Below are 7,902 nucleotides of genomic sequence, written 5' to 3'. Positions count from 1 at the left end.
TACTAAAGGGAGCACTAGAGTCAGATACGAAAAGACAGAAGAGAGAGGTATGGAGTAAAGTGTAGAAAGAAGGAAAATCAGATATGATATATATAATACAAAAGCCAAAATGGTAGAGGAAAATATTATCCAAACAGTAATAACACTAAAAGTTAATGGACTGAATTTCCCAATCAAAAGACATGGACTGGCAGAATGGAATATGACCCAGCAATACCACTGCTAGGTATCTACTCAAAGGACTTAAGGGCAAAGACACAGACGGACATTTGCACACCAATGTTTATAGCAGCATTATCTACAATTGCAAAGAGATGGAAACAGCCAAAATTTCCATCAATAGACGAGCGGCTAAACAAACTGTGGCGTATACCTACGATGGAATATTATGCAGCTTTAAGACAGACTAAACTTATGAAGCATGTAATAACATGGATGGACCTAGAGAACATTATGCTGAGTGAGTCTAGCCCAAAACTAAAGGACAAATACTGTATGGTCCCACTGATGTGAACCGACATTCGAGAATCAGCTTGGAATATATCATTGGTAACAGAGACCAGCAGGAGTTAGAAACAGGGTAAGATAATGGGTAATTGGAGCTGAAGGGATACAGACTGTGCAACAGGACTAGATACAAAAACTCAAAAATGGACAGCACAATAATACCTAAGTGTAATGTAACTGTGTTGGAACACTGAATGAAGCTGCACCTGAAATATAAAAAAAAAAAAAAAAAAGAAACAGTTGGGATGGGCCACGGTGGCTCAGGTAAGAATGCTTGCCTGCCAAACCCCAGGACCCGGGTTCGATTCCCGGTGCCTGCCCATGTAAAAATAAAAATTAAAAAAATAAAAAGAAACAGTTGCCCCCCACAAGATTAACTAGGATTAACACATGGCTTTTCTAGGTACATAAATCCTTTCAAAGTATCACAGACCGTTTCCAACTTTTGGCAATTATAAATAATGCTGCTATAAACATTGGCATGCAAATGTCCATTTGTGTCCTTGCCCTCAGGTCCTCTAAATATATACCTACTAATGGGATTGCTGGATCATATGGAAATTCTGTACTTCCTGAAGAACTGCCAAACTGCCTTCCAGACTGGTTACACCATTTAACATTCCCACCAACAGCAGATAAGTGTGCCTCTTTCTCTACATCCTCTCCAGCACTTGTCATTTTCTGTTGTTTTAATTTTAACATATTTTTTATTTAAGAAAACAAACATATACTTAGAACCACCAACAATGGATATCTTAGTTAGCTTAACCATAGGCATATTTAAATGAAATATCCATATAATCATTATAAAACCTGTGTTTGTACAGTTAGTTTCATAAACCAATTTAAAATTAAAGCAACAAGGAAAAAAGCCTACATATTCAGATAGCAAAGTTCTTAAATTCTAAGTATTAAAAACTAACTTAGATACCATTTGATCAGCTGTCAAAACTGTGAATGTTCTCAAAGTATCAAGTAGAAAGTTCTTACAAATATCTGCATTGCTATAGTAATGACCTATGTTACTAAATATTTTCATTATTTCAGGAAAACATGAAGATACAAATATTTTTTACAATTAACATATGGAAATTTTAACCACGCAAAATGGATATCTTAGTTAGCTTATCCATAGGCCTATTTTAAAAAAAACTAAGTAATCATTGTAAAGCCTGTTTGTACAATATGTTTCATAAACCAATTTAAAATTAAAGCAAGGAAGAAAAAAATGTATAAATACAGATATCAGAGTTACTTGAATTCTAACAATTAAACAGTATTTTAAATACCATTTTATTAACTATTAAAGCTGTGTGTTCTCAAAATATCAAGTAAAAATTATTACAAATATCAACTTTGCTATAGTAGTGATCTGTTACTAAATATTTCAAATTTTTGATTTCAGGAATTTATTTTATCTAATATTACTATAACTGCCTAGTAATTTAAAAATTCTAGTTTTAACCTTTTTTTAGTTGTAAAATATAACACACACACACACATATATATATACAAAGAAAAGAAAGAAAAATTCAATAATTTTTAAAGCACACTTCAACAAGCAGCTACAGAACAGTTCCTAGAGTTTGTCATAGACTACCGTACCCTCAACTCAGATTTTTCCTTCTAGCTGCTCCAAAACACTGGTGGCTTTATCAGAGTCATAATAATGGAATCATACAGTATCTGTCCTTTTGTGTCTTACTTATTTCACTCAGCATTATATCTTCAAGGTTCATCATGTTGTCATGTGCTTCAGGACATCATTTTGTCTAAATGCTGCATAATATTCCTTTGTATGTATATACCACATTTTGTTTATCCACTTATCTGTTGATGGGCACCTGTATTGTTTCCATCTCTTGGCATTTGTGAATAGTGCTGCTATGAACATCGGTGTGCAAATGTCTGCTTGTGTCACTGCCTTCAACTCTTCTGGATATATACCAAGTATTCGTATTGCCTGGTCATGGGGCAACTCAATATTTAGTTTTCTGGAGAATTGCCAAGCTGATTTCTATGGCAGCTGAACCATTTTATATTCCCACCAACAATGAATAAGTATTCCAATTTCTCTGCAGCCTCTCCAACATTTATAGTTTCCTGTTTGTTTAATAGCAGCCGTTCTTACAAGTGTGCAGTGATATCTCATTGTCTTAATTCGCATCTCTCTTATAGCCAGTGAAGATGAGCAGCTCTTCAAATGCTTTTTAGCCATCTATATTTGCTCTTCAGAAAAGTGTCTATTCATTTCCTCTGCCCATTTTATAATTGGGTTGTTAGTTCTTTTGTTGGTGAGCTGTATAATTTCTTTATGTACATAGGATATCAAACCTTGGTCTGATATGTGGTTCCCAAATATTTTCTCCCATTGAGTTGGCTGCCTCTTCACTTTTCTAACAAAGTCCTTCAAGGCACAAAAGCTCTTGATCTTAAGGAGTTCCCATTTTTCTACTTTTTCTTTTATATCTTGTACTTTAGGTATAAAGTTAAAGAAGCTACCTCCTATTACTATATCTTGAAGATATTTCCCTACTTTTTTTTCAAGAAGTTTTACTGTACTGGCTCTTACCTTTAGGTCTTTGGTCCATTTTGAATTAATTTTCATATAGGGTGTAAGAGGGGTGCTCTTTCATTCTTTCAACTATCAAAATCCAGTTCTCCTATGCCCATTTATTGAAAAGACTATTCTGTTCCAATTTGGTGGATTTCGGGGCCTTATCAAAGATCAAGTGTCGGACTTCCGGAGAAGATGGCGGCTTAGTAAGACGCGCGGGTCTTAGTTCCTCCTCCAGAAAAGCAACTAAAGAAACAGAAACAATACGAAACAGCTCCCGGAGTCACGACAGAGACCAAAAAGACAGCGTACCCCATTCTGGAACAGCTGAACGGGCAGGGAGAATCTGCTGCGGTGAGATACCCGAGGGGCGCGCGTTTTCCCGGCCGGGGCAGCTGGCGACTGGGGTCCCCTCCACGCACGTGGCTCCCTGGTCTGACTGGGAACGTTGGATAGCGGGGCCCTCCCGTCACGCTTGGCGTTTCGGGCCAGCTGGGCAATTAGGACTGGCACTCTCCCAAGCCACGGCGGCCAGCGACCCCCGCCTCCACGCGCGGTTTCCCGGGCCGACTGCCGTGCAGACAGACGAGCACCACGAGCGCCACCTACTGGGCAGGAAAAGAAAAACAGAGCCCAGAGATTTCACAGAAAAACCTTTCAACCAGCTGGGTCCCACACCCAGGGAAATCTGATCAAATGCCCAGACACCAGCAGAAAATAATGGATGACGCTCGGAAAATTGAAGATATGGCCCAGTCAAAGGAACAAACCAATAGTTCAAATGAGATACAGGAGCTGAGACAACTAATGCTGAATATACGAACAGAAATGGAAAAACTCTTCAAAAACCAAATCAATAAATTGAGGGAGGACATGAAGAAGACATGGGCTGAACAAAAAGAAGAAATAGAAAATCTGAAAAAACAAATCACAGAACTTATGGGAGTGAAGGACAAAGAAGAAAAAATGGAAAAAACAATGGATACCTACAATGGTAGATCTAAAGAGACAGAAGCTACAATTAGTGAACTGGAGGATGGAACATCTGAATTCCAAAAAGAAACAGAAACTATAGGGAAAAGAATGGAAAAACTTGAGCAGGGGATCAGGGAACTGAATGACAATATGAAGCGCACAAATATACGTGTTGTGGGTGTCCCAGAAGGAGAAGAGAAGGGAAAAGGAGGAGAAAAACTAATGGAAGAAATTATCACTGAAAATTTCCCAACTCTTATGAAAGACCTAAATTTGCAGATCCAAGAAGTGCAGCGCACCCCAAAGAGAATAGACCCAAATAGGTGTTCTCCAAGACACTTACTAGTTAGAATGTCAGAGGTCAAAGACAAAGAGAGGATCTTGAAAGCAGCAAGAGAAAAACAATCTGTCACATACAAGGGAAACCCAATAAGACTATGTGTAGATTTCTCAGCAGAAACCATGGAAGCTAGAAGACAGTGGGATGATATATTTAAATTACTAAAAGAGAAAAACTGCCAACCAAGACTCCTATATCCAGCAAAATTGTCCTTCAAAAGTGAAGGCGAAATTAAAACATTTATAGACAAAAAGTCACTGAGAGAATTTGTGACCAAGAGACCAGCTCTGCAAGAAATACTAAAGGGAGCACTAGAGTCAGATACGAAAAGACAGAAGAGAGAGGTATGGAGTAAAGTGTAGAAAGAAGGAAAATCAGATATGATATATATAATACAAAAGCCAAAATGGTAGAGGAAAATATTATCCAAACAGTAATAATACTAAAAGTTAATGGACTGAATTTCCCAATCAAAAGACATAGAATGGCAGAATGGAATATGACCCAGCAATACCACTGCTAGGTATCTACTCAAGGGACTTAAGGGCAAAGACACAGATGGACATTTGCACACCAGTGTTTATAGCAGCATTATCTACAATTGCAAAGAGATGGAAACAGCCAAAATGTTCATCAACAGACGAGTGGCTAAACAAACTGTGGCGTATACCTACGATGGAATATTATGCAGCTTTAAGACAGACTAAACTTATGAAGCATGTAATAACATGGATGGACCTAGAGAACATTATGCTGAGTGAGTCTAGCCCAAAACTAAAGGACAAATACTGTATGGTCCCACTGATGTGAACCGACATTCGAGAATCAGCTTGGAATATATCATTGGTAACAGAGACCAGCAGGAGTTAGAAACAGGGTAAGATAATGGGTAATTGGAGCTGAAGGGATACAGACTGTGCAACAGGACTAGATACAAAAACTCAAAAATGGACAGCACAATAATACCTAAGTGTAATGTAACTGTGTTGGAACACTGAATGAAGCTGCACCTGAAATATGGTTTTTTGTTTGTTTGTTTGTGTGTTTGTATCTTTTGTTTTTGTTTTTTTCTTTTTCCTTTTTATATATATATATATTATTAGTATTATTATTTTAATTCTCTTCTCTATATTAACATTATATCTTTTTCTGCTGTTTTGCTAGTTCTTTTCCTAAATCGATGCAAATGTACTAAGAAATGATGATCATACATGTATGTGATGATACTAAGAATTACTGAGTGCATTTGTAGAACGGAATGATTTCTAAATGTTGTGTTAATTTCTTTTCTTTTTTTTGATTAATAAAAAAATTTAAAAGAAAAAAAAAAAAAGATCAAGTGTCCATAAATTTGGGGGTCAATCTCTGCACTCTTGATTCTATTCCACTGGTCAGTTCTTCTATCCTTGTTCCAGTACCATGCCGTTTGACCACTGTGGCTTTATAGTAAGCTTTAAAGTCAAGAACCTCCCAAGTTCACTCTTCTTTTTTAGGATATCTTTAGCTATTTGAGGTCTTTTTCCCTTCCATATAAATTTGTAATCAATTTTTCCAAGTCTTCAAAGTAGGTTGTTGGGTTTTTTTATTGATATTGCATTGAATCTGTAGATCAGTTTGGGTAGAATTGACATCTTGATGATATTCAACCTTCCTACCCATGAACATGGAATATCTTTCCAACTATTTAGATCATTTTTATTTCTTTTAGCAATTTTTTTTGTAATTTTCTGTGTGTAAGTCCTTGACATCCCTTGTTAGGCTTATTCCTATATACCTAATTTTTTTGGTTGTTATTCCAAATGAAATTTTTTCCTTAGTTGTCACCTCAGATAGGTCATTTCTTGTATATATAAATATTACTGATTTTTGTACATTAAACTTGTATCCTGCCACTTTGCTGAATTTATTAGCTCAAGTAGCTTTATTGTAGATTTCTCAGGGTTTTCTAAGTATAGGATCATGTTATGTGCAAATAATGAAAGTTTTACTTCTTCCCTTCCTATTTGGATGCCTCTTACTTCTTTCGCCTGTCTAATTGCTCCAGTTGGTACTTCTAATACAATGTTGAAAAATAGTAGTTACAGAGAGCATCCTTGTCTTGTCCCCATTCTCAAGGGAAATGCTTTCAATTTCTCACCATTAAGTATGATGCTGACTGTGGGTTTTTCATATATGCCCTTTATGATATTGAGAAAATTTCCTTCAATGCCTAACTTTTTTTTTTTTGAAGGTTGGTAAATTTGTTGTCTTTATCTGAAAAATCTTCTTAGAAAATTGCAGTTTGTTTTAGCTCTCAGCAGCCCGCTCCTGAGCTCTGAGGAAACTTGCCTTCTTCTGAGCTACCTGATCTTTCTTTTGGGCAAGAGACATTTTGGGATGGTTCCACCTCTTCTTTTTAACTTCTTTCTTAGGCTTTTTCTCATAGACAGGATTCTCTCGAATAGCAGCATGGGCTTTCTTATACATCTCCTCCATCATGTCTGGAGTTACGTTGTTCTTTATGTATTGAAAGAATTGTTTCTTGTAAGCATCTTCATCTTCCTCCATTAGGTAACGTATATAATCTGCAACATTCTGACCCATGATGTGCTTCCAATGTACTTCTGCACTGAATTCCTTGCTTTCTGAATCATAACCAGGGAATCGTTTGGTACTGTGAGGAATAGACAAGCCTCCATCCACACTCCCTTCAGAGCCCCAAAAACTTTATTTCCAGTGGTAGTTCTGGCAAGCTCTGCATCCATATAGGAGGTAAAGGCACCAGGTTGACCATCAATACTTTCCACATTGTATTCATCTCCTGTCACCTCCACTTGGCCTTCATAGATCTTATCCAAGCCAAACCTATTGAGAAGCCTGCGGGCCAGCAGCAGCCCTGTACAATATGCTGCAGCATAATTTGTCAGGCCAACCTTCACACCATAGTTTGGGAGTTCGTGAGCATAAACTGCGCAGATTATCATATCCCCTTCTATACAGGCATAAGCAATCTGACAAATGATATCCCTGTTAGTTACACGAACTATCATCCTGTATTTGGGTTTGTTGTACTTATTTTTATCCTGGATTACCAAGCGTTTCTGAGCATAGTAATCAGTTTTACCCTCTCGTCTCCTTCTAAATTTCCCTTGGTATCTCTTGAAATAGGCCTTATTCTTGACAACTTTAACAAACCCCATCCTGCGGAACAAAGACCGGTGTCCGCGGCTCGCCAAAGACCTACAGGCCCAGGAGCACTATGGGGCGGGGTGGGGGGGGGGGGGAGTTCAATGCCTAACTTTTGAAGTTTTTTTTTAATCAAGAAAGGATGCTGGATTTTGTCAAATGCTTTTTCAGCATCAATCAATATGATCATGTGATTTTTCCTTTTTGATTTGTTAATGTGCTTTGCATTGATTGATTTTCTTATGCTGCACACTTTCATTCCTAGTATGAGTCCCATTTGATCATGATGTATAAGTCTTTTAATGTGGCATTGGATACAATTTGCTAGTATTTTGTTAAGAATTTTCACATCTATGTT

The 7,902-nt window shown here is 37.2% G+C and overlaps 1 pseudogene; it reads right to left on the bottom strand.

Annotated features, from left to right (window-relative positions):
- Positions 1-6,593: 6,593 nt before the first annotated feature.
- LOC143655096 (large ribosomal subunit protein uL18 pseudogene) lies at positions 6,594-7,611 on the bottom strand (annotated as a pseudogene).
- Positions 7,612-7,902: the final 291 nt, after the last annotated feature.

This window comes from Tamandua tetradactyla, chromosome 14 (genome assembly GCF_023851605.1).
Source record: "Tamandua tetradactyla isolate mTamTet1 chromosome 14, mTamTet1.pri, whole genome shotgun sequence".
NCBI classification, from domain to species: Eukaryota; Metazoa; Chordata; class Mammalia; order Pilosa; family Myrmecophagidae; genus Tamandua; species Tamandua tetradactyla.
This window is presented reverse-complemented; position numbering and strand designations above follow the sequence as displayed.